This window comes from Lissotriton helveticus, chromosome 1_2 (assembly GCF_964261635.1).
Source record: "Lissotriton helveticus chromosome 1_2, aLisHel1.1, whole genome shotgun sequence".
Lineage (NCBI taxonomy): Eukaryota > Metazoa > Chordata > Amphibia > Caudata > Salamandridae > Lissotriton > Lissotriton helveticus.
Window position 1 is genome coordinate 274,175,861 of NC_136058.1, and position 27,199 is coordinate 274,203,059.

Below are 27,199 nucleotides of genomic sequence, written 5' to 3' on the forward strand. Positions count from 1 at the left end.
ACCTATTGCATTTTCAATGCTTGTTACCCTTGTAACTATATAGAATAACAAAATCCCTACTAAATAGTTTGTTCTTCTTAGCCACCTCTTTGACCTTGCCACCACACTGCATGACCCCAGCCCCTATAGCAAGGGGTTTCTAAACTCTAACTTCAAGTCTGTTTGTAAATGAAAACGGACTGGAAATGCGTCTAATAAAGAAGGCCACACTTCCAGGGGATCTTCATTTACAATTCTTTGCTGAGACATTTGTGCCCCCTCTGGGAATGCAGTCACGGACCCCCAGGGGGGCGCGAGCGCGACCCATAGTTTGAAGCCCTCTGCTTCTAAGCTGACAGTTCATAAAGATGTCCCCTGTGCCTCGGTGTGTCGTGGATTTACTGCCGAGACCCCCAGAGCCGTCCCTGTGGCGCCTCTCAGCGTCGCTCCCTCCTGCAGAGGGACAGGTTACAAGTCTAGTCGTGCACGCAAGAAGCGATAAATCAAAACAAAAACCTCTTTCCCTCTCAGGATTTCAGATCGGTTTCATGGAAATCTGGGCGGGAAAAGTAGTGCATTTGTCAATCAGCAGCAAGAGTCCTCAGAGTTTAAGGACGTATGGAAAATAAGCATCACAAAGCCGCAGAAAAAAACAAGCATTGTCAAAGCCACCTGGTATTAATGTGCGAACGCATACAAACTCAGGAATGTTGCATGCGCAATAGGCAATGAAACAGAGGTCAATTGGCTTTGCCAATGCTGGGAAAAGAATTGCGAAAAAGATTGCTTTTGTATCTTAAATAAATACAGGGGATGAAGAACTGGATGTGACAAACCGTGCAATGACTGAGTGGACTTTACTGATGTACAATAATTCCTCATGTATTCTAAATGAAACACTGCCTTGGAGGTGGAATGATACTCCACCCAGCCAATAGCATGAAGGGGGAAGAGCGATACTCCACCCAGCCAATAGCATGAAGGGAAAGAATGATACCCTGGACAGAGCCAAAACGCTGCAAGGGCTTTTTCAAGAAACACTAGGAAAACAAATTAAAATCATGCTAAGAGGTTTTACTATTGGTGAATTCAAATAGTGTTGACATGAAATCTGCTTACTACATTTCCAGATTATGGCGGCATGAAAACCTGTAATGGGTGTTTGGTGAAGACCTGTAAAGCAGTTGTCAAAAGAGACCTCCTACTTGACAACACAGAGAAAACAAGTATTGGCAAAGCCAATGAATCTTGCATTATGGGCCTATGTCAATGCTGTGCTTCTGTCGCAGCGAAATAAGACAAAAAACAATGCATATACATCGGTGCAATGGCACGGTTGCTATTGCTGGTTCAGTCATTCTATAAACGTGTTCATGTATTATGAAGTATGCATGGTGATGTATGCATGCGTCTAGTCAAAAACACATGGGCCATTTTCGAGCGCTCTAAAATGGCATATGTCACTTAGATTAGGAAATTAACACAATAAACCAAATTTATGTGAGCAAAAGTGATCTTCTTAGTGCAGGGCACCTAATGGAAACTGCTAGACTCTACAAAAAATATAAATAAATATAGGTATAACGTGTAGTTCTATTACTGCCACATTGTTGACACTGCCACTCGGGCATTATTCCATTAACATAATTTGTCTTCCCAATGGCATACTTTCATTACCAAAACATCATGAGGGTTAGTGTCACAACAGTGATTACCTTTGGCAGGTACGCCAACAATACACAGTACGCGAGTCCAAGATGGCGGCTCTGTTTTTAGTGTGGGGAGCACTATCTGTAGCACAGGCACTGGTCTGCATACACCAGGTTCAAGTGGTGGATATCCAATTCTGAGTATGCACTTCACGCTCCATTACAACGCTCAATCCTTCTAAGGTATTTTACTGATGCTGTATTTGTGTCATGGTATTTTGAATGTTTGATTAAATGGCACATATGTTTACTGTTAACCACAACGTTCCAACATGTCGGCCTTAAGTATGTTACTTTGAAAAGTATGTACTGCAAGTCTATTTGCTCTGTTTACCACTTCATTCATTTCACTTGTATTACTTAATGGAAAGAGGGGATGGTATTCAAACACCCATGATCAAGGCAACACATTCACCGAAACGTGTTAGGTGCTGCCAGTGCCTCCTGTGCACTAACCCTGATGTTTATGATATATTAAACATACATGCAGCAACTGGGAGTGCGCGCTTTCATTTCCTAGCCGAAGGAAAAATTAGTTTGTAGCGGTTACATTTCCCTCACCACCAGCGTGCACCGCCGCCGTAAGGGCCATGGACTGAGTGGAACTAGGAGACAAGAAGAAAATAAATAAATATATATATATATATATATATATATATATATATATACACACACACACATTATATATATATATATATATATATATATATATATATATATATATATATATATATATATATATGCAAGGGGTAGAGAAGCAACAGAGGTGTGGGCGCAGAAAGCAACAGGAAGTTGGGTAGGAATAAAATAAAAATAAAGTTGGTGGGGGAGGAGAAGAAAAGAGGCACACAAGTGAAAGATCAACATGGAGCATGGGGGAAATAGGGATTTTGAGGAGGAGAAGCACACGAGAGAGTGATAGGGCAGCACACAAGGAAGAGAGCAACGTGGAGCACAGAGGCAGGTATTTGTGAGGTGAGAGGCACACGAGGGAGAGAGCTAGAAAACATATGCACTCTCATTGACTGTTTAGCAAAAAAGATAAACATGTTTTCCTAAAAGTGAGCAGTGGAAGGATACAAGTCAGCCAATTAAAAAGATGGTAAGGAGGTTATGTTCCAGGGGGGACAAACACAAGAAGAGGAAGTAAGAGGAAAGAAAGACATTAAGAAGCGAGCAATGAGAGTGACAGCAAAGTTAACCAATGAAAGCAGCTTTCAGGCTCCACGCCCACTGTACGTTTTTGGGAAAGTCCACAAAAGGTATTTAACAACCAGATAGCTACAACCTGCACTGTTTAAACAATAAGACACGTGTCAGAAAATCACCGCCATCTGTCACCCGGTGACAAGGAGATCAAAATATTTGCTGACCATTAAAGAGGTGTGGCTCGTAACACCAGTCCAAACACTAGTTCACCTGAAACCACAAATTGGTGGATTCTGGGTCAAAGGCGTTTGAGTGTCAGGGTCATTTGTTACTGGGCAACGTTGAGCACACGCCGCATCCTTTTTAAGTGCTATGGTACACAAATCAAATAATACGTCATGCAATAACCTAAAGCATATTATTTATATTGTCTGCCTGCCAGGCATTCTGTTGAACTATAGCATTGTATACCTAGTTTTATGAGTCACAGCGCAATTATCCTATTCAGATGCAGAAGTACAGCTTTCAAACATTTTCAGACGTATAAAACTTGAGGTGAGTGGTGTGTGGGGTAGAGTGTGTGAAGATTTTTGAACGTGGGCGAAGTTTCCAATTTTCTCAATCGGTGAAGTTTTCAAAGCTTTCCTGTTTACAAATCACAGGTAATTTTCAGCTGTGGCTCCTGCGCTATAGTGGAAGATCGTGCCCCCCCCCCCCCCAACTGAGAGCCAGCTGAGGGAAAGAGGATCAATAAAATGATAATAAATTGGTTTTATTATCATTTTATTTTTCCCATTTCCCTTTAGATCAGGGGTCTCCAACCGGTCGATCATGAGCTACTGGTAGCTCGCCAAGGCCCCGCAAGTAGCTCCCAGCGGTGGCATTGCAATTTAGTAGCCCATTAACATTGTTAGAATATTTTGTACTTTTTTTGATGAAGACGATGCGCGCCCTCACCCAAACCAGTTGCTCAGATTGGCTTAACTGATCTTAGCTGTGGCGGAGCGGACCGAAAAGGGTGACATTGTTCCTTTCAGTCTCTGCGCCACCTGTTTTTCACACCCTGGAATCGGGCTTTTCATCCTGTGCGTCGGGTGCCGGTGTGGAGCAGCCGGTGTGGCAGAACAGACGGTGCTGGAAAGTGTGCAGGTGGCGCAAGCAGCATTAAACCACTACCGCTACCCAGACCCACACCACCTGCCTTTTTCACCCTCCGATCTGTTTGACCGGAGCTGCAGGTAAAGCTTAAGGAGCCCTGCACAGACCTGGTCAACTCCACACCCGTAGCAAGCTTGGACCTTGGCCCGATAGTTGTATAGGCGGCTCTGTGGTAGTCCAGGGCACGTGAAACCAGTGAAATGCTGCCTTGTAATATAGATTCCCTCTATGTCATGATCTCTTTTGTGTTTACTACGCATTCCATTAAAAACACGGACTCGTGAGGGACACTTAGTAACGACTAGTGGAACTGCAGCTTGATGTAATAATTTCAATGCTTTTGCATTTGACTCGTGAGGGCTGGTGGCCAGTGATTTCCTATGAAGACTAGCAAAACAAGATGGCAACCCTAGTTTGGTAACATGTGCCACAAAAACAGAAGAAGATCCAGCTAAAAACAGAGTTGAAAATGCATGCTTTGCAGTACATTACATGCAAGAAACCTCCAGGAATGGTCATTCCTATTACCAACTCCCAGGTGCAAGTAAGTGGAGGCATGATGAATTTAAAAGTGCAGCATCAAAAGACCCATACAGAACTATACAGTTCACACATTATGAGCATTCATGCAACACATTGGCTTACAATGGTCGGGTACCTAAGGCATGGACCATGTCCCTTGTCTGACAAAGTCATCTTGAAACAACGCAACATGCAACCAATAGGAAGGTAGATTGAACAACACCAACAGTGCGGCTAGGTTGAAACTTACACTGTAAGTGCTGAAGAAGGATAATGCACTTAGAACACATTTTTGTTTGAATTAAGTTGTATTAATATTTAATGGAGTTTAGCAGAAGAGAAACATTAGTGGATATGAAATGCAGTGTGTTGCTCCAAATGCGAAAACAGTAGGGGTTTGCAAACTACAAGGAATTTAATTGTATAGTATAATTGGCAAATGAATAGTGTGTTACCAGGCTGAGACGAAGGAACATAGAGAGAGGAGCAATTCTTACTTATGTTGGGAGTTTATAGTTTAGTTTTTAAGTTCTGGATTAGGGGTACAAACATGGGATCAAGTACACCATTTTTAGGACAGTCTCCATCTTGCATTACACTTTAACCCTCTCTTCTCTTTTGCACCTCACTTATGCCCCCCCCTTTTTCTCATCCATTTCTATGTGTTGCGACAGCAAATACACCAGAGAAAAAGATCAAAACACATTTCTAAAGGTTGCATTTATCCTGTGAAAACCGTGTGTATTGAAGAGCTAGAATGTTAGGAGTAATACAAAAGCATTTAGCATCCGGTCCACTAATGTTCTGTATTTTTTTCGGAGATGGGATGAAAGATGAGGCATTGTCAGCAGTGGTACCCTCGCTCCATTCTGCGCCTTATGGTCTAGCCTTTTACCAAGTGAACATCTTCGAGCTAATGGAGGTGCCCACAATGTTGTTCCCACCAAGAATACGAAGTCCTGCTGTCAGGGAGCACAGTCCCGCTACCTACTGGCGTTCATAATTAAAGGTGGGCGGGGCTGCTGTCCACAGTCATGCTGTGAGAGATGGACAGTGGGTGGCAGCTGATTCCTGCTGTTTTTGCACAGGCCTTCTTATGTCTCCTCCTGGGAGTGAGGTCTGACAACAACATTGGTAAAGTCTGTTCAGTACCTGGCATCCTTCACATCCCACCACCATAATATTTCCTGGTTGTTCCAACGTGTGGCATGCAGAAGGCAGAGAGTGGTGTGCTTGGCATTCTCTGCCAGAAGACACTGTATGGTGGACAGTGTTACAGTTCCCTACATCAGGCCAAATGCCATACTGAATGTCATGTGCTGCATTAAGTCCTGGTGGCCGGTGTCTGTAGCTGTTTCACCCTTGTCTGGGCTAAGGGCTGCAAAATGAACACAGTCTAGAGACCTGCCTAAATCTAAGGACTGATCATAACTGGTTTGCCGCCTGTCAGCCCTGTTAAAGAAAACAAGCATTGGCATAATTTGGTTAGGGTAAAATGCTGATTGCTAACGTTCTTCTGTTTTGTTAAACTAGAAGCCTGATCATCCAGTCAACCAATGGTCAAGCATCACAATGTAGCTATTTACTGAAACCCCACGAGGATCGTTCCCTTCCTCCCCAAGACATGAGTGGCCTTTAAGGAGCTTTAACTAATGTAGCAGCTGCTTGTTGCCTTCCAGGGTAGGCTTGTTGGCCAAGGCCCGCCCATTAGACGTTGCTTACGATTCAGCTAAAAAGTAAGATATCACCGTAATTGATTTAGTTTCTGTTCCTTTGTGTATTAGAGAAAATGAAAGCGCACTCTTGTGGGATGGAGGGGACGCACCTTCTAATGAAAGCGGCAAGGTCTAGAAATGAAACCTGACCCAAAACAGATGGCAGCCTGCACGCCGCCACTGCTGGCTCCTATTATATAATGCCAGTACCAAATCAGAAAGCGAGCACAGTATAGAAAATCAGGAGCCGATTGAAAGGAGGCGAAAGTGAGTTATCTCAGTGTGCAAGTGAAGGCGGGGCTAGAGTATGCTGCATCTTGGTGCAGAGTAACAGATGTTTATTTCCAACCAAGTGAATGTTAATTAGTTTATCGGCCTCTAGTAGGATGAAAGGCTGAGCAGACGCGCTGGGGTATGGACCTGCGGTTGTGAGGTCAAACATAAGATTAATAGGGTGCTTGTAAAGTTAAGATTGCCTTCCTCCTTCTACAAGGCAACAGCAATGAGCCTAGCATGATAGCGAATGCACAAGTTTCTCATTGCAAACAGAGCATTTGCAGGGCTGTGCATGTGGCATGTGAAGAGAGGGTTGGATAAAAAGAATGGTGTGAGAGAGAAGTGGAGGTAGTGAGCACGCACGCTAATTAGAAACAGATGGTGACATGACCCCTAACAGATGGCGCCCCTGCTCGTAACCGCAAGCCATAGGCGGATACATTTATTGGAAAGGTGGGACATGCAGTCGCCTTTGCCCAATTGCGTGCTGTTTTTTTAGAAAGACACATGCAAAGACCAATTGAAATAATTCAGAAAAAAACCTGCAGCACGAGCGTGTGGAAAGTCCAGAGTGATTCCAAGAGGTCGTCTTCCTAGTGCAGCGCATGCGCGCTGTGCTAGGCTCGACCTAAAAACGATCCCGTAACCGTATTAGCCAAAACTGGCTTTTGAAGCCTGGCAGTAGCTTGCACCAATACTGCTCTTGGTGGCAATCTGTAACCTCCCTCTTTCTGCTATCTTGGGACCTTCAGGACATCATGGGAGACCCCCTCTAACCCAAGGTGCCTGCATGACCTCTCCAATAAACATTTGCATTGACTGTATCACATAGATAGCCAACATTTGCAGGAGGACATTAGGCCTAAATTAGGCAACAGGGGGGTTCCTAAAGGGGCCCTGGTTGCAAAACCTATCAAAATGATAGTTTTGCTTGCCATGACTTCCAGTTGGTAGAATCTTCAACCGGCATTGTGAATCACTCGGTCCAAAAGGTGGTTGGCATTGTGCAAAGGTACGAGGAATGTCAAACAAGGGGTTCTTATTCATTCAACAGCCATTTTGGAGAAATACCATTCTCCTGGAAGAAAAGGGATGGCTAGCTTTACATCTATGCCTATACAAGGAGGTGGCCTCTCTGCCTTTATAGTGTTTGTTGCCTAAAGTTTCAGATCAAATCTAAAATGGTGCCGCTCTCTTCTCCTGTGATATCACTTTTGTCTAGGTCACATAAAAGGAGGCATGAGCTTGAAAAGGGTGCATTGCAACACATTAGGCCCCTGAGTTTTTGATGCGCACGTCGTTCATTTTGTTACCTTTTTGTTGCTGTTTTTGGACTGTTTTTTCCTGTAGCAGCATTTCTCTAGATTCTCTTTTCTTGGAGTTTTTATGCTGGAAACTTTCTCAACCTTGATTTCATGGTGGTTTTGCTACATTGATTTTCAACCTCAATATCACCTATTCACTACAAGAAAGACTTATCTTTACTGCCAAGGAGATTTCTTTACACTTTGTGGCTCTGGGACTCTCTTAAGGAGACAACTGACACCTTTCACCTGTAAATTACCGTAAAGGGTGGCATTGAGGCTTCTGGGAGGAGTTACCATTTCCTTGAGGAATCAAGTTGGAAACTAGAGAACTACATTCCTTCTGGGCCCTGAAAACATGCAGGGTAGTACAAGTAGGGCCAATAACTGTCATATCATCTTTGTGGAACTGACAGTCTTATAATAATAATAAGAATAATTCCAGATCTATAAAGAGCAAATTATAACCTCTAAGGGTATCAAGGCGCTGTGGGCCATCGGGGAGATTAAGTGAGCTATTGTCCCGAGTCGCATGATGCTGAGCTGTCGCTGGCACCCGGGATCGAACCATGACTACGGCGCTCCGGGGTCAGCCATTCTGGCCATTGTGCCACACCTCTCCTCTACCTTTGGTCTTTTACCTTTGTACATGGTGAAAGCTGAACCAACATCCTAGTGCCATACCAGGTAACGTGCAAAGAAGTGATGCTGGAGAAATCACGGTGGTAGCTTGTGCACCACAGGTTCGAAAGAGGAAGGGAATAGAAGAATGATTCCTTTAGGATAGTGGTGCCACCTCTGCACTGACTTCCAATTGAAGAATTGCCTTACCTTTCCCTAGGTCAAGATGGTGTCCAGCCTAGATCAGCCAAAGGGTCCAGAAGAAAGGGTAGCCAGGAGACTTCGGCACGTACCCTTGGAATTCAGGAGTCATCCTGCTCTCATTCTCGCCAGTCTGTGTAGGATTAGTAGGTTTGGTCAACGTGGTTTTACCGGCACACAAATGTGTGTGCTGATGGAAGTTCTAGATGGGGTCTGTAGATCACATCCCATCAATATGCAGCCCACTTGTGCTTCACCGGCCCATCTGCACCCTCCACCCGATAGCGTAACTTTTCTACCTTTTCTGTTATTGTGCTTATGTCCACTTAAGGAATGGGAGGCTACTACATATGCAGTTCCTAGACTGGCAAAATGGGAATCGTATGTTCTTGGGGTAGCACCGCCCATATGATGTTACATGTTGTCATGCCAAGGATTGGAATCTTTTATCCATCACGATATAATGTAGCCCCTCGCTGATGCACTTCCGGACAGCCTTAAAAACGTGGCTCTTTAACGCCTAGATAAAGCAAGCATGGTCAGATTTTCTTTCACATCGAACACAGCGCCAAGACGCCCATGGGCAATCGCGCGCTTTAGAAAGAATAAATCAAATCAAATGTATGGAAAGCTTACAGGTGTAGAGTGGTATTCGGATAGGGACCATCCTTTTTTCATTTCATGGCTAGTGCTGAAATTGTGCACTGTTCCCTCTTAGATTTCATGCCACATCGCCCCAGATCCTCGAAATGAAGCAAAAACCTTTGAAAGTGTGATGGGGCTGTGGTTCACACTTGGCACATCACATGTCTGCATTGTTTCCATCCTTGTGCGGATGCACGACCTTCTGCTAGGCATTTGGAGTATTTAATTGTACTGTACAAGAGAGATCAAAACCCAAAGACAGACGCAGTTTCACTCTTGTAGTGCTGTTTTGCCATCATACATTTAGTAGTACCGCCATGCAAAAAAAAAAAAAAACTACCTGAGCCACTCACATGCGATTGGTAAATATGAGGAGCTCCCTATGAAATTAATAGGTTTATATTTGCTCCATCTTTAGTATGAATGTTAAGATGGTTTTACTTAACATTTGATACAAAAAACAAGCCAAATACAGGTGCAAAATCAGTGAAATATCCATGTAGGTCTTGTCAGAATCTGAGATCCACAGACAATGTCGTTCCAGATGACGAATGCTCCTGAAACACCAGTTCTGCATGTGTTGCAGAACACTGGATGCAAGAGGTGATTGCCCGTGTGAGAAGATATGACGGATGTCAATCATAGAGTTCTTCTACCTTTGACTTCCATTTTGAGGAAACATCACATTTCAGGAATAGTAAAGGGAGTAGCCTTAAATCACTGTCTATCCAAAATGGTTGTCCCTCCAGTGTTTGCTGCCAGAGGTTCCTAATTTAAAAAAGTACCCGTATATTTTCCTGTGATATATTTTCCTGCCAAGATCATATAACAGGAGGCTTGGAAGGGTGGATCACAAAACATTTGTTTCCTGAATGTTTGTTGTGTTCATTGCCCACCCTGATTTAGCTCTACTCTAAACACTATTCACTCTGCCATCTAGTCTGAATGCTAAATACAGTTTCACTTAAAATCTGATCCACCAATGTCAGCCATGTACAGGTGTAAAAACTGTAGAACTGTAAAATGGCACTACAAGTCAGAATCTGTTCATGTCTTCCATGCATCCAAGGTGATCATGTAATGGACCAGATTCCAGAGGTGTGTTTGCAGACATTAACCTGCCCTGATGGATCATAAAGGAATGTGCGGAGATCCACAGAAGATGCAACAGATGAATCCTCCTAAAACTCTGCCTCGTCTGAAGGTTGATACCCTGCAGCGACGTTGGATAAGAGTGAGAATAGATGAGCGAGGTTCACACCAAGGGTGATTTGGGTGCACACATTCACACTCCAAGGCATGTTCTGGGCCACCCTCAGAATTTCCAGAAATACACAGTTGCATTTCTGATAGGTGAGGATGGCTTAGCTAGGAGTGGGGGCATCTTTGACTTTTCTTGTCTAGTCAGGCAAAAACCTGAACATTTCGGTACACAGGTAGTAGGTCTATGTTTTTCAATTATACATGACTATGCAAAGTGTACTAAGAAAGTCCAACCTTGCTTCCAGATGACCAGCTTCTGATCCAGGATGTCCCTGGGTAGGACATCCTGGAATTGGAAAGGGTGGATGAGAAGGTTGTACCCTTTGTCAGTAACCAAAAGGTGTTCCAGAAAAAGCAGCATGGAAACGCAGAAACATGAAGAGTGCAGGGGATAGACAGTGCTCAGGCTGTTATGGCTGTGGGTGAGCCAAAGGTGGGTCAGCCCAGCTGGGAATCTTTGTGTGTTGTGAGGGGCTAAAAGCAGGACACAGCGTGGATAGCTTCTCAGCAGCAATACTGCCGCCCCTTGTTTGCTAGCGCAGGTACGGATGATAGTAAGAGAAGGACGCTGCCTACTTTGCATAATTAAAAAAAATCCTTACTTTAACATTGTAGAGGGACTCCATAAATGCCCTTATTTAGAAAGTTCTACCCGATTCCGATAATTGTGTAACCATAATCCCTAATCGAGAATGCAGATATAAATTGGGACCAGCACGCAGACGCTATTTGCTGGTGCTAATGGTCCAGGATATCCATAGCAGAAAGGTGTGTTCTTGCACTCTGATGCAGGCATACAACTGTTCCCTAATTATAAAATCAATGTTAAATACAACGAATACCACTTTCCATACATTAAGTAGAATTATTTCCACGTTTCAACTTTCTTTAAATGTAGGCATCTGTCCACACTCTGAGAATAGGATTATTCTGGGCGTTTTTTAATTCTAATGGATTAAACCCCTCCCACCACCCCAAAAAAAGACAAAAAATCGGAGGTTTCATACTATTATGGAGGACATGTAAAGGTACAATAACAGATACGATTGTTAACAACTGTAAAATGTGATTTTAGCTTGAGTGAAAAGGAAACAATGACATTGTACTAAGAACAATCGTTCACCTAGAAGATGAGGGAATGGCTCATATATCAGGAATGTTTCTTTAATTTTGACTCCAGAAAATCTCTAACTCATCCAATGTAATTTAGGAAAATTGAAAGAACAAAAAAAGAAAAATCAGGAAGGAAGTTGAAAATGAAAATAAAATTGCTCAGGAAGATCTGCAATCATTCCATTTATCTATGTTTAAGTCAATAATTGTATACATTTTGTAATCAATTGAACACCTATTCTGATGCTGAAATTGGGTCGGATTTGCTACTGGATCAAGACATGGTCTTAAGCTCTTGTGCATTATTAGAAGAAAGATTAAATGACCTTCAATAAATACTATCTGTTATATTTAAGATAATCATTTTAAAGTTTGGTCCAAACAAAGGGATACAGAGAATAAAGTGTTTAACTGTAACTTGTTAACCAAGTAGCGTGGAGCAGCTGTGACCCACACACAAATGTCAATTGCTTTCGATTTCTATTCTCTGTTCGCGGGGCAAGAGCCAACCTACCTGGCCCACAGTCAGTACCCGGCACGCTCCATCCAGTTTAACGAGTGCGTCTTGCTGGGAGGAAGGCGCCTCAGTGGTAGGCGGGAGCCAATGTTCACCATGGCTGGGACACGCCCATAACATGCCTTGCTGCCTTAGATGGACAGTATCTGTGGGACAAGATACAAACAGAAGATAGCGCAGCTGTTTGTTATGAGCTGTCAGCGCTGAAGACCCAATGACAATTCCATCACTTTCTACAGCGTACAACACCAGTTCAATGAAACAGAAGTGTCTATTTTGGTTTGTTATATAATGTTAGTGGCTTAGAAAGGTATGCCATTTTGAAGGATTTGCAATATCTAAAGGTAACATCAATATGCAAAATTGACCTTGGTGAGAAAAATGGTGCCAATCTAAAACCGGATTGTGTTCTAACAAAATCTATCCTTTTTCCTTGTTTAATGTGTTTTACCAGTAAACTCCCAACTACTATTTGCAAGGGGTCTAAAGTACAAGCACTACTATGTCTTAGCTGAAACAATGGAAACATAGCAAGTCTTCTTTTACCATTTTAGCTTTTGTTTGACCTGAAATATCTTTCCCTACCATTAATGAATGGAAGTTATTTCTGAGGGTATTGAAGGTCGTTAGGAGTCTGACTCCTTATATAAAATAGAAAGGCCTAGGGGCTCTGAGATCTAGGAAAAAGTTCTGAGATCGCTTTGTTGATTAAGGACAAAGTGCAACGAGGGGTGGAATTACTTTTTCTGGGCTGTCAGGGCATCCATCAACCAAGCGTTTCGTCTCGCACTTACATGTGTGGGGTGCTACTCAGGCTATGACCTCAGTAGGGATTGCCGACCTGCAGGAGTATGAGAGGGGCTTGGAGCGCGAACCCCTGCCGAAATGCTGCTTTCCTTCTGCCTAAGCGAAATCCTGTAAAAATTGTGTAGTTTCTGCTCAGGTTGCCAACTTTGATTTCCCTTCTACTTCTTTTCTCAATCATGGGGTGCATTTAGCATCATGTGAATGGACTCTGAACAAGACACTAATATTAAAGCATCTTATGTATTATTGGGCTCATCTTGATTTCAAAGTTGTTTTACTTGTGATCATTTGTACATTGATGTACTAGGGCTTGGCACAATGCATTTAGCATCCGCAGGCAGTATCCCTGCATTAAAAGGATGCATGGATACAGTTCTGGTCATTAACTCCACTTTTTACCAATTTGGCATGCTTTTACTCATTGGACAGCATCTCTGCCTCGCACAGATTGCCATATGGACAACTGGGCCTTCACTAATTAACTCCCTTTTTGGGGTCCGGGCACACCCCATCCTGCTGTCCCTCTGGCTAGGTTGGAATGCCTATAATATTGACCAGCCAGGTAGGTCCCTGTGTCTATCCCTGATCTAGCATAATGGAAACCATGAAACATAGCACAGGCCCTACATAGTAAATTGTAACTACTAGGAAATTGGAGCTAGATTTTGCATGCCGGTTTCTCGCACCTCTTCCATCACACTGCCAGGCACTGGGCCACAACACAGCATCGCAAGAATGCACAACACCAAAAGGCCCCCCACATAGGATCACAACAAATAAAACACCCCGATACTAGTGCACTCCCTTATGGTGTGGACTTGTCCACCCAAACAATATTTCTCACTACACAGCAGGGTATGGCGCGCTGTATATAATAGACAACAATAAACAATACCAAGATCTGTCCCTAAAGTGGACTATACTTATCAGGTGATAAAACCACACGAAGGAATATTGCTACTTCACAGTAGGGTTATACTACCCCGGTTCAGAGGTTTTCAAGTTACAATAGAGAATTGTGTGCGGCTCTGCGTTTACCACCCATTAAAACCATACGTCTCCTGTTTCTGACCACTCTTTCCCTTGCAAATTGCTCCAGGTAATACCTGCGGGGATATGCAGAGGGACAAGCAAACAATAGGTCTGAACACAAACTTCACTAAACGTAAAATAAGAAAATCATGCACAAGCACCATTTGTGCTAGAGTTTAGAATTACAACTTGACGCCGAATGAGCCGCCTGAAAGTGCCCGTGTCTCCAGTCCTGGCTTCCACTGGTCCCCATACAACTCATCTTTCAAGAAAGGCTTAAGGACTGCCAGTAGCCACCCGCTGTTCTTCATCAGTGGTGTGCAACTTGGTAGGCCACATTGCCCTATGCCACTGGTACAACAGTTTTCAAGAACGTTATTGGCGTTCCTATTACAAATCAATTATATCAGATGATTGTATCCTTCTGATTGAAGTGAAATTAGTCAAGACAACAACTCCCTGTATGTAAAAAAAAAATCTATAAATGAATGCCCCATCCTGGAAACTGGTGACATGGAGCCATCTGACAGAAGGAACACTGACCACTCTGGTGCCAGGTTACCCATTGCACTGCCCCTTAAGGGTAGGCCTCTTTGGACTATGAATGGATAGATAGGCATGTCAGAGCTACATTCTTGCTTCATGGACTTCCCTCCTAGTTGAATGAAGAAGCTTGTGAGAATGAATGTCTTGGTGTCAGACAATCATTCACTGACTCAACCCATGCACTGATCTATGTATATGAACAATGGGTAGAACGTAGAAGATTTTCCTGCCTTCTCAATTTAATGGATGTTGCTGTTCATGAATTATCTAAAAAAATAGAACCAACCCCTCTTTGTGTAAAACCACCAAGAAGCCACAGATGCAGGTCAGAATGCAAAAAGTTTCTGCTTTCTGATTGCTGACCTACTTCACAACAAAATACCCTTAGTATTCCATTTCTTTACTGTTATCCTGACATAGCCTGACATGCCCTCTTGTGGCCACACCTCATCCCCGACTTCTGTCATTGGGTGTGTCCATGTAGCGCTGACACTGCCCTGAGCCTGTTTCCAGTTCTTGTTGCAGGTGAGGTGTCGAAGGACCCCGGAAGACCTACCGGAGTGACAAAAGCAAGCACAGGTGGCTCGTTGGCCGCCTGTCAGATGTGTGGATCCATGTTATGGAGGAAACAAAAAGCCTGTTGATGCAAGAATGTTTTAGGGTTTTTCTGTAAATCCTACAAGCTGGAGAAGGGGTGTTCCAGAGGAAGGAGCCATGAAGAACTGTCATTCAGGCCCCAAAATGTTTGTACTTCACCTTGTGAACTGAAAGTTGTATTTGGCTGACATCAGGTCAGGGGTTGGCCCTTATGACATCCTCAGTGTGAAATGGTAGGGGGGACACTTGGTCATGAAAGGCCTTACCTACGAGACACTGCATTCTAAATTCAACTTTTTTTAATTTAGCCAGGAGCCATTGGCTCACAATCAGTGCAGGGATGAAATATGGTCTCTGTGCTTCGGGCCAAGGACAGATCGTGCCGCGTGATTCTGCTCTCATTGGAGCTTCACTAAAGAAAACTATAGGGTCCCTAATAGAGTTAAATGAGTATGGAGAAGAGAGCAGGGAAAAACATGATAAATAACAACAAAACTACTCCAAAATCAATTATTTGAAATACGGCAATATGGTCATGATATCATTACAACTATTCAAAAGATCAATGGTTTTCAGTTTTTATTATTCAAAAGTATAAAAGTGTACTGGATAGATCATATTTTTCTTTTTAAACACATATATTAATGGGAATAAATATGCATTTAAAACGAAAAATATGATCTATCCAGTACACGTTTATACCTTTGAATAATAAAAAGTGGAAACCATTGGTCTGTTGGACATTTGTAATGATATCATGGATATATTGCCGTATGTCAAATAATTGATTTTGGAGAAGTTTTGTTGTTATTTATCTCGTTGGAGCTTCACCCCTTGGCCAGACTTTCTCAGCTCAAACTATACGTTCTCTGGCTTGCCCCATGGTCCTTCTTTGCTGACTGTCCTGCTTCACCCCTCCCCGCCCCCCAACAGTGACTCGTTCTATCCAATCGTAGCCAGTGAACCAAGAATTATTTCGGTGACTGCAGGTTTACAGATTTAAAATACAATGCCCCTAGCTCAAACGGATACTATAAACTTAACATGTGTCATGTAACAAACCCCCATCGAATCTTTCCAAAGGTTCAATGGTCTCCCTTCACTCCTAGATTCGTGTTTCCAGGTTATCTGGAGGGAGGTGGGAACTTAAACCTCAACTGATGAGCGGTGGTAAAGGCTTTTTCTGCAGCAGGACGAAAAAAATATGGTTTATTAGTAATTCAGGTCTTTTGTTTCAATCTGCAGAGTTACATAGCATGCAGTTTGTTCTCAAAGTACCACTTATTTTATCAGGTGGCGGAGAAGAGTCACAAATATTTTGCATCTCTTTGCAAGGTCTGCCATATAGAACCTAACAATGACTCCTAATGAGGCACTTAAATAGTAGATATGTTCTATTTGCAGGGGTCCGACAGGATGAACACAGGGTAAACCTGAAACGGAGCAGCAGTTCTAAGACAGAGAGGGAGGCCAGCCCCAAGCTGCACACCATTTTATTACAAGAGGTGTGTACATGCAGGCAGGGCGTTAACTGGGATGAAAAAACTGTGGGATCTCTCAAAGGGGTGTGGTCAATGTCTTTAAGGGTGTGCCTTAAAACACTTAAGCTAAAAATCTGTGCTTAGCATAGTGTGCCGCCCGACTTGTATTTTGCGGTTTCTGTCTCTGCATCCAGATATACGATACAAGAAACCTTGCACCTACAACAAGTCAGCACTATTGGCTTTGTCAATGGTTGTTAGTTGCAAAAGATAAAGGAGCAGCAACTGTGGCTTGTGAAAAACCTTCCACTAAAGCCCTGGTGACACCACGACAATGTTGCTGCTCCTGAGTTTCAAAAAGAGAAGGGAATCCAGAAAGAATATGACTCTCTTTACAGAATTTCCCTTTGCCTACAACGCTCACCTGGCATGACGTCATGCCGTAACTTCTCCACTAATGAGAAGTGAGCAGTGTGAGCATGCTGTGCCTGAAGTATCTGTAGTGTGGGAAAAAATGGTCCGCCTGTGCCAGGGCACAAAACAGAGCCCGATAGAGACCCGTTTCGAGGCCCCCTTTAAAAAACTGCCGGTGCTCAGCACTGGTAAGACCCGGCCCACTTAAAGCCCTGCGTGCAGGTTTGTTTTCTGTGGAGTACCAAAGTGTACACAAACTATTTTACTCAAGGAGGTTAGGAGGGGACGTGCTAGTTAAAGTTGTTTCTGTGCTTCAAAAAAAAAAAAAGCATTGTTATGGAACAACTTGTTGGTTATGCCTGCTCAATCGACCTATTTAATTTTGGGATCACCTTAGTAAAATTGACCATTCCGCTGCGATGTATAATTTAGTTAACTGTTAATGTTAATGTTAATGTTATGTGGATTTATATAGCGCACGGCTGCCCCAGTCAAGGGGCGTCCCGGCGCTGCGAGCAGACAAAATGCAGAGTGAAGGTAACAGAAATGGAAGTCAAATTATTGGAAAAGATGGGTTTTGACGGCCTTTCTAAAGGCTAAAAGGTCTTGAATCCCCCGTATGGTTTCAGGCAAACTGTTCCATAGCTTGGCAGCAAGAAAACTGAAGGAACGGCCACCGACTCTGGCCAGTCTAGTGCGAGGGATGGTCACCAGATGTTGTCCTTCTGAGCGGAGCGATCTTCTAGGGATGTACTCAGACAGTCACACCAGTTGCTCCTTTTTGATAAATGTGAACTTTCCTGCCTGTAGTGCAGCTAATGCATTAGAATGAACTGCCACTATCCTGTCTCACTGTGGACCTTTGTAGAACAATATTTTCGGGGGAGTTTTATATCGCAAACTCGACCCGAAGGTATCGGAGCGCTTTACAGGAGCACCAGTTGCATTACAGACAGACACATTCATTGTTGTTAGGCACAGGGAAATCAAGTGATTTGCCCAGAATCACAGGAGGTTGAGGGTCCCTGCAGAGTCCCTGCAGAGTCTCGAACCCGGTTTCCCGGCTTCGAGGTCCACCGCTTTAGCCATTAGACCACATCCTCTCCCCAGCTATTAACCCTGCTGCTAGCCTTTCTGCATCCCCGCCCCGAGGGCACGGCAGTATGCAATGCTGCCACATTTCTTCCCAGAATTGTTGACGGCTTATTTTCTTACATTTCTTTATTTCATGAATGACTGGGATTGCAAAACTCATGTGCCCCCTACAAATGGTTGTTCACTGAAACCCCTCAATGGCGTATCCCATTAGCACTGATGCTGTAACACCTAAAGCGGTCCTCATGGCACCTCCCCCACACGTTCGACCAGGGAGCTCTCCACTAGCCTCTGGGGGTGGGGGGTGCGGGGGGGGGGGATTTGCTTGCCTCCTCCAGTGGGCTAAAGGTATAATCTCTGGTGGTCTAACTGGTATCTGACTGGGATAGGAGAGTTGCCCCAATGACCTTCCTAATAAATCAAAGATTGCTAAATTGATATGATGGCAAAGTAACCTTTCCCAATCCTGGGCCTAGAACTGGCTCAGTTGGCATCTTTTTAGAACGGCATCTGTCACTGCATGCAGGCCTCTACACTCCATCTTACCGCCTCTGCACTTATCGGTTGGGCTCTTCGCTTTCTGAAAGACTCTGATCTCAGCGCACTCGACCTGCTTCTCCTCAGCGCACTCGACCTGCTTCTCCTCAGCGCACTCGACCTGCTTCTCCTCAGCGCACTCGATCCGCTTCTCCTCAGCGCACTCGACCCGCTTCTCCTCAGCGCACTCGACCCGCTTCTCCTCAGCGCACTCGACCCGCTTCTCCTCAGCGCACTCGACCCGCTTCTCCTCAGCACACTCGACCCGCTTCTCCTCAGCGCACTCGACCCACTTCTCCTCAGCGCACTCGACCCGCTTCTCCTCAGCGCACTCGACCCGCTTCTCCTCAGCGCACTCGACCCGCTTCTCCTCAGCGCACTCGACCCGCTTCTCCTCAGCGCACTTGACCCGCTTCTCCTCAGCGCACTTGACCCGCTTCTTCACTTTTTTTCTCTTCAGAACTTGTTGATGCTCTGCTTTGGGGATCATCTACATCATTCCACCTATAACCGCATGCCCGGATACTGACTTGTCCACAAACTTTGCTCCGCAATGCAGGTCTGAAGGGTTGACCTAGCTGCAACACTTCTTAGAAACTGTCTGGGCCTCCATGAAATGGCGGATTGCATTCTTTCTTCGTCGTTCTACTGCAACTAGCTGTTGCCTCCTTCGTTCATAGCCCCAAAGGGCCCGGGAGGCATGACCAGTGGTCCAAAACATGTAGAAATATGATTAAAGAAATAGATAACAACTGCTTTCAAGGCTTTTTAAGTTTGATGATGAAGAGGCATCCAAGCAGCAGGTACTTGTGGATGGCCTTCTTGATTCCAGGAATGCGAGGGTTTGCAAGCAGTCTCGCGCATATGGCACACCATGGCATGCAGGGCCTGGCTAGCCATTGTGTCATGCTCGTGTTATCCCAGTGGGCTGTAGGCTGGTGGGGGGGGGTAGATTTTAAGTAGGTGGCCCACCGTGAACTTTTGAGCTCATAATAGTCATAGCTTCTTGCAACGTGGGACGGTTTTCAACATTTTTGCCTGGGCTGATCTTGGTTTCCAATCCAGACTGGTTTCCAGTCATGTTTTTGTGAGGATTACTGATTAAAAAGGCACCTTTTCATAGGTTTCTAGAACTCAATAAATTGGTCTCAACATGTAGAATTAAAGGCAGAGTATTCTAAAATGTTGCCACACCAATGGAGAGTCCCATGCCATGGTAGCTTACTGCTTTGGATCTAGAGGCTGAAAGAAAGGTCTGGCCAGATGAATGCAAAGAGCAATTGGGATACGCCCCTCACATTTGGTTGCTTAAAAGTCTTTTGATTGGTTGCTTTAGCTGTCAATGTTTTAAAACACACTGTGCTGTGACTGGGGATCCAATGAAGGCCTTGGTGTAGCAAATGCATGCGCTCCCATTTATAGAGACAGTGATAAGCCCGGTAGGGGCCTTCTGCACCATCTGACAATGATGGAGGATCTTTAATGGGAAGGCCAAGTAGACTCAATTTACAAACTCTAACCAGGACTGGGTCAGAGCGTACGTCACCGGGATATTTGGCTGTCTTTCAGCGCACGAAGTATTCTTTTGAGGATTCTCAACTGTACAAAGCAGATGATAGCACCTTTGGACACCTGTGTATCAAGGGCTAGGTGGGAATATATGAAGATGCTTTGGCAGGGTGAGGGGATGGACAGATAACTTGAGGCTATATCAGCCGCGGCCGGCAGTGGGAGTACCGGCAGGGCGGTGACGTGGGGAGGGGGAGAGGCAGGGTGGGGGGTAGGATTACGGAGTTTTACAGGTAAGTAAACATTTAAATAAATAAAACGAATTTCGTTGCGCGCACTGCATCGCATTTGGGGATGCAGTGCACTCAACGGAATTCGTTTTAATTATTTAAATGTTTACTTACCTGGGAAACTCCGTAATCCATACATTACTACCCCCCACCCTGGCTCTCCCCCTTCCCACGTCACCACCCTGCAGGTACTCCCCACTGCCGGCCGCGGCTGGGCTATATACCACATTGTCCCAATGGGAGCATCGAAAACATGACAAGGGCTTTCAGTCGCTAGCCCTCTTCATCCACTGGTTTCTTGTTATGTAATTCACGTTTTTCATTCTCCCTCAAAAGCATGCACCATAAGGCAGTAGGTTAGTCCACTTCGGTCATTGGCTATTTAGGCTGTGCCTTTCAGCATTCTTCCCTTTCACACGGAGCACATCCGCACACAAAGTAGTCCCCCTCAGTGGCAGTTATTACAAAGGCAGTGCGTACTCTTTGAGATCAAACAAGTTTTTTCCTTTTAGACGATTTTTTTAGATTGACTAGTGCGCGCAGTTTCTCCAACCACAACGTTTTGCAAAAACATAAGAAAACAACCATTTCCAAAGCAAGAGGACTGCCATCCACCAGCAGACCCACTGGCTTTGCCCGCACTTGTTTTTAATGATCGAACTCGAGTGCCAAAGAAGGTACCTTCAGACTCTGCCTTGTTCAGCTGGAGCCCTCTCTGGCTCATCCATGTTTCCAGGTCATTGGTCGCCTCCTATGCTCTGCACAAAGACTGCACCCCGACTGCTGATTATGCATCGATCAAAGCAAAGGTTGCCTTTAATTGGTAAACATACAGGAATATAGGGAGCAGACCTGTGTCACGATGGGCCTTTCTGTGCGGAGTTGGACCTCACTCAAGGCCTGTTCTTCCACCAAGCACAGTAAGGCAAGACAAGGAAATAGGCTTCAGGCGGTACCTAGTATTTGGATAAAAGTACTGTACAGGGTCCACAAAAGAGACTTTTTAGAGTGCAAGAGGCTAAACTATCTCCCTTGGGGCCCTATCCCTGACCAGACTATGTGAGTAAGGACTGAGACGAGCAGGAGGAATGTGGCACAGGCAAACTATGCAGGAACATCCCACAGGCACCCCACCAGTGACAAAACAAGTCTTACACTCCAAGAGGCCTAGAAACAAAAAGAAAGGTCAAGCTATAGCCGCCCAGTGCAAACAACTAAGAAAGTCAGAAATCCTCATGTGTAATTGGATTTAACGTATTAAAACGTTAAGACTTTAAGACTCTAATCCAATTATGCGATGTATTTCTCCTTTCATACAAATGTCTGGCCTGGACATATTTGCTTTCAATCAGTGTTTTCACTTCCTTTCAATGGGGCCACCTGGGTTAAGGTCGGTGGCAGCAGGTGTTTGCTTACACATTCCTTTTTCTAATGTAAAGTTTGAAAGTAAATTCAATGGTAAATGAAGACCAAGTGGAATTAAAATAAACTATCCAAATATGTTCTTCAATATTAAATGCCTCGCTCCAAAGCCAGGATCTTTGAAGCCCTTGTGAAATGTGATTTTGCCACTTGGGCTCTCTTTTTTCCATAGAAACAATGCCATTTTAGGCCAGTTTTTGCAGTCCAGAGCCTCTTGGTGCGACTTAAGGCAGATTCTTACATTTTCCTCAATATATGGTCACCCTGTAATTGTTTTAATCATTTTATAGACGCACCACGGAAACAACTCAAGCAAGTAAAGCAAGATTCTAGTTGCTGCTATTCCTGGCCTTCACTAGCTGGTGACTTAAGACATATGCAGCATGCAGTGCAGTTTTCAGTCTTGGAAAGGGATTCTGGGAGGGTGGACAGAAGCTTTGCGTTATAATCTTGTATTTATACTTATCACAGAAGTGGTGCTCTCTTTTCTAATAATGTCGCACATATGTAAAGACTTTTGACAGTGGCGGTCGTGTTTATAGAAGATGGTCCACAGGAGCCTTCAACAGGACTCCTGTGGACCAGATTCCACAGGAGCGCGGATACCACAAACACCCATTGTGAGTTCTTGGAAAGTGAGACTTGGCTTGATGGGATCCTTTCAAAGGCAACAGGAGATCCTCTCATGGAAAGGTTCATAGGAAAGAAAATATAACACAAACAAGCATTGGCTGGGCCAATCGTCTGGCATGTACTGGGTGAAGAGAGTTTTCATGGGACACTTCACTGTAGCGGGAGGAGACTGGGTGGGTGAGTGCAGGAAGGGGTTCTGCAGCCCCTACCAGGATAGAGAAGATGATTCAGCTGCTGACATTTTTTCTGGCCCTATGAACAGTAAGGAACTACTTTATCACATCACCAAATCTGGGACGTAAAGTCAACTGCATGGTGTAACTATTCGGGGAATACAGTGGGCATGTACTGGTCACATAAGTGCTTGCAACATACATTGAGCTGACTGTAGACAGGTACTAGCCCCCTCTATGTCAAGATCCACGACCTGTTGATGCGGATGAAGCAGAGTGCCAGGAAGAGGGCATTTCTAACACCAGGCAACAAAGATACAGAAAGAACCACACCAGAAAAGACAAAGACAGGCCTACACGCTCAACTAGAGCTTCTAAAATTGAAAAGAAAATAGAACAATGTAAAGGAAAGTAATTATAACTCGAATGTAAGGACTATATACCTTTGTTTAGTAGAGGCGGGGACAGCACTCCATTGGAGGATTAAAATGTTGTTTTCTGTCTGGGAAGGAACATCGAGGGAGAGCAGCATGTTTGGGGAAATAACCTGCTAATTAAACCTTAAAATGCTTTTTGGGTAAAACAAGGTGCTTATTACTGGTTTCTGCAGGAAAGGTATATTTATCTGGCATGTTCTAAGAATAGCGTTGCCTCTTCTAAAATGAGCAGTTATTTTGTAAGAGTAACGTGTTCTGCTGTCCACGTGTCTCTTTAACTGCCCGCTTTGAAGTGGTGGACTGCTTTACCACCATGCAGTTAGCGGTCTGTAGAGTTTCACCCAACCTGCAGCCCTATCCCTCTTGAGTTGCACCAGAGTCTGGCCCAAGGCTGCCCTTGTGGGAGATCGGGACAGGATCTCCCCTGTGGCACATGGAGAGTTCTTGAATGCCAGGCCCTACTTTTGGTCTGCTTTGCATAGTATCTTCTCGCGATCTTTGGTGCTGGATCTCATGTCATTACGCAGGGGCGGCTCTAGGCTCATGGTGGCCCTGGGCAGGGAGGTAGGTAGGGGGCCCTGGAAGAGGGGGTCCGGGCGGGGAAGTGGATCAGGCCGCCAAATCCCTGCCAGGGGCCGCCACGCATATATGTATGGCGTGGGGGGCCCTGGGGTTTGGTGGCCCTGTGCAGGTGCACAGCTTGCACATGCCTAAGGCCGGCCCTGCATTACTTCCCCTGCTGCAGACTCTGCTCTCAGTTTGCTCTTGCAAAACCTGCTTCCACGTGCCTTGCTAGAGAGATAGTAATGGCCAGGGTATAAGCAGCACGTGCAGATGCGACACAATGGACACAAAGTACACATTTCAGGGTTCGGGAGAGCACTTCGAGCTCAACAGTGCAGCATCAAATGTTTTTTTTAAATGGACGAATAAACAGGCTCGAAGGCGCTCCAGTGTCACCGCCCCGCCCACGTCTGTAACAGGAAACACGGAGCACGTTGTAGACACACACTGGCTGGAAGTGCCCCACCTCCCAACCACTATCTACCTCACTCACAGCCCATGCATCTCACATGACAGCAGCAGATAAAAGCAGGCAGACCCCCGCCTCTTCCACGCCCATCAGAATAGCCCCCCTGGCTGAAGCTCAGAAATTAAGTCACTGACACAATGTGATCCACCACCCCAGTCCTGATGCTTAGTCAGGACAGACCTAATTCTTTCCTACACTAGATTCAGGATAAAGATGATATTTTAAAAATCATGCTGCCAAATTCTACGAAATGTAAAAAAAAAAAAATGTAAAAAAACACATTCACATTAACCTACCATTGATCAACAAAGTGGTTTGGGATTTCCTGACCTACGTCTGTGCCTGTGTTAGATTGTTGTGGTTGCCGCCGAAACCTCCCCATCACCCGACATGCTTCGACCACTTCCCAGCCCCCGCCTGCTCTGCAATATCCTCAGATTCATTGTTTTGCAATTCAACGCGCTTAATCCGCTGTGTTTCATTCCAGCGCATTTGAAAAGAACAATCAGATCATATTGGATGCAGAAGCAATCTGTTAGGGAAGTGCGCATGCGCAGCGGGCAGTGCTGCGGTCTGCCGAGGGGGTGTAAGCAGGCTCCACTGGGCTTTCACCGGCTTACTCCATGTACCGGCATTATTGCCGGAGTCCACAACCATTATCCCTTGCAACTGGTATGTCTTAGTGTTTCAGGGAAAGGTTTCGCAGACCTGTTGCTCATTGGGCGCCCATGATGGCAGCATGGTAGGGCATGACCAGTTAGACGTTTTACCCATCATCTACAAAGCCATCACGACCAGCAATCCTGCCTAACTGGCTGACAAGCTCACCATTTCCAGTGGCTCTCGGCACAACAGTGGCAAGGAGACCATCAGACTGGAGACAAAGAAGTGTAAACAAATCTACAAAAACAAGGTACCCGGCCTTTTCCGTCCACAGGATCTAGAACAACATCCAGGACCGGACTGGGAACCACAACCGGCCCAGGCAAAGTGCTCGGCTGGCCCCACTCGGGGGGGGGGGGGGGGGGGGTTGGGGGTGCCGCTGAGCTCTTTGCCAGGGCCGGTTTTATTCTGCAAAAACGGCCCTGTAACAAAAACAGCCCCCAGGGGCCCAAAACCGGCCCCCACTCTTGCGGCACGCCGCGGGATTGCCTGGTGCCCGCTATGGCCAGTCTGGCCCTGACAACATCCTTGTATCCTTCAGGACTGCCCCGATCCAGCTCAGTTTGGGAAATTGATGAAGACATACCTCTTAAAAGGACACAGTATCATGGTCCATTAACAGTTCAATCACGTGCTGACGGAATCTTTGCCTTCGACCCCGTACGGCACTACGCTGCCTTTCAGCTAGGATTGTCTATATAAATACACGGTAAACATGGGTGCCTACAGGATACAGGCATCAGGCAAATGAAAAGTCTAAGAAATATAGTATCAGAAATATTCTGTGTAACCAAGATACATTTCAACATTGGTGAGAATATGTGCATGCTTGTAGTGAAAGAGAGGGTATGTTAAGCCAAAAATGTCAGGGACAAGAAGACATTAAATAATGCCCTCTTGAGTGGAAAAAGTTTCATCAGCGTGATAGTTATTCAGGTTGTGTGTTTATTGAATTCCATGGGGTTGCAGATTTCTTAACCTACAGGGTCAGCTTGTATGTTTATTCCGTTTCCTTTTCTGATAAAAGGATACAGGAGCACGTGTCTGCAAACTAATAGAAGATAACTGTATTTTCTATTGCACTGTGTTTGTTTTTATTTTCTGCATATAGTCACCATTTAATCTTCATTAATCTTAAAGCACGTACAGTAAGGAAGGAAAACCCTAAAAAAAATTAAGTCAGAGGACTTGTACCCTAGAAGGATGATCATAGATGTGTGCTGGACCTCTGGGAGAAGCAGCCTCGGTTGGAAAGAGCAAGTGGCGGGGCTGAAAAGAACCGTGGAGGGAAGCTAACAAGACTGCAGAAGGCTGGGTGCTTTGGATGATGATACCTAGTTTGGTGGTTTCCAAGGCAGTCAACCAGAAACTGCCCCCTATTGTGTGAAGTTGTTGGGTTCTCCTGCCTCAAGCGTTTTCTTGCAAATGGACTGCCTCATCATTTGATATCCTGTCACTCTCTCGCCAAACGCCGACTTCTCAAGAACAGTACCTCAAAATGCTGAAACCTGATTGACAACAGCATATTGCAACCTTTGCAAGAAACACCTCAGCTGCAGGCCTCTCTGTGACAACACCCTCTACAACGGAAACCTAAGGGGCAGCAGCTCATGCACTAAAAGCAAAAGGCTCAAAATACTGTTATGAAGCAGACAAGACACCGAATAACAAAAACTCTGGGATAAAACTACAAAACAACTCTCCGGCAACATCTTTAGAACAGAATCCTCAGGCACATATTCCGGAACAATAGAACAGTGTGGAACAAAGCCTCTTCACACTCAAACCTCTGGGACAACGTCCCACATGTGTGTTCTATGTAGAGACATGTTCCCAAGCTTCTGACAGCAACAATGTGATGCACTCACAAGGAACTGTCCCTTAACATGTATCCCTGAGCACAGAGCTTGTAATAGAGGAAGGTCATGCACAATGAAAAGTATGTAAAAGATAATCAGCACGTGTTATCATTGTGCACATAGAACCAGTCCCTAATGGGCCACCGAAATGTGAAGCACAAAGCAAAGTTTATGAATTAGATGGACGGGTCCATCCTAGATCTCAGCAGGCAAATTATGCAAGCAAAGATAATAGCAACAACAATAATGTGATAATACAGCACTGTATTCCTCACTCCTTTCATTTCTAAGCACTATAGATACCAGGTGTTTTTTATTAGTTAATTTCATAGTACTCATTTTACCTCACTGAGAAAGATGAAAGACTGAATCTGCTTTGAGGTCACGGATCCCGGGATCTGTGTCAATGCAGGCATTACCTCCTCCTTAGTCTTCCTCGCCACATGACTAACGAAGTGAGCTTCAGCTCCACACCAGAACCTTCCAAAGCAAAAGTTAG

General features: G+C 44.8%; 1 protein-coding gene across 2 annotated transcripts in view; it reads right to left on the minus strand.

Annotated features, from left to right (window-relative positions):
• Nucleotides 1-27,199, minus strand: part of SLC6A9 (solute carrier family 6 member 9) — a 672,432-nt gene that overhangs the window by 543,629 nt on the left and 101,604 nt on the right. Inside the window, exon 2 of one of the 2 annotated variants that reach the window (XM_078671719.1) lies at nucleotides 12,170-12,318. The exons of the other annotated variant lie outside the window; for it this stretch is intronic. The gene's annotated coding sequence lies outside the window, so the exon portion shown is untranslated. The remainder of the gene's footprint in view (nucleotides 1-12,169; nucleotides 12,319-27,199) is intronic. 2 annotated transcript variants of the gene reach the window in all.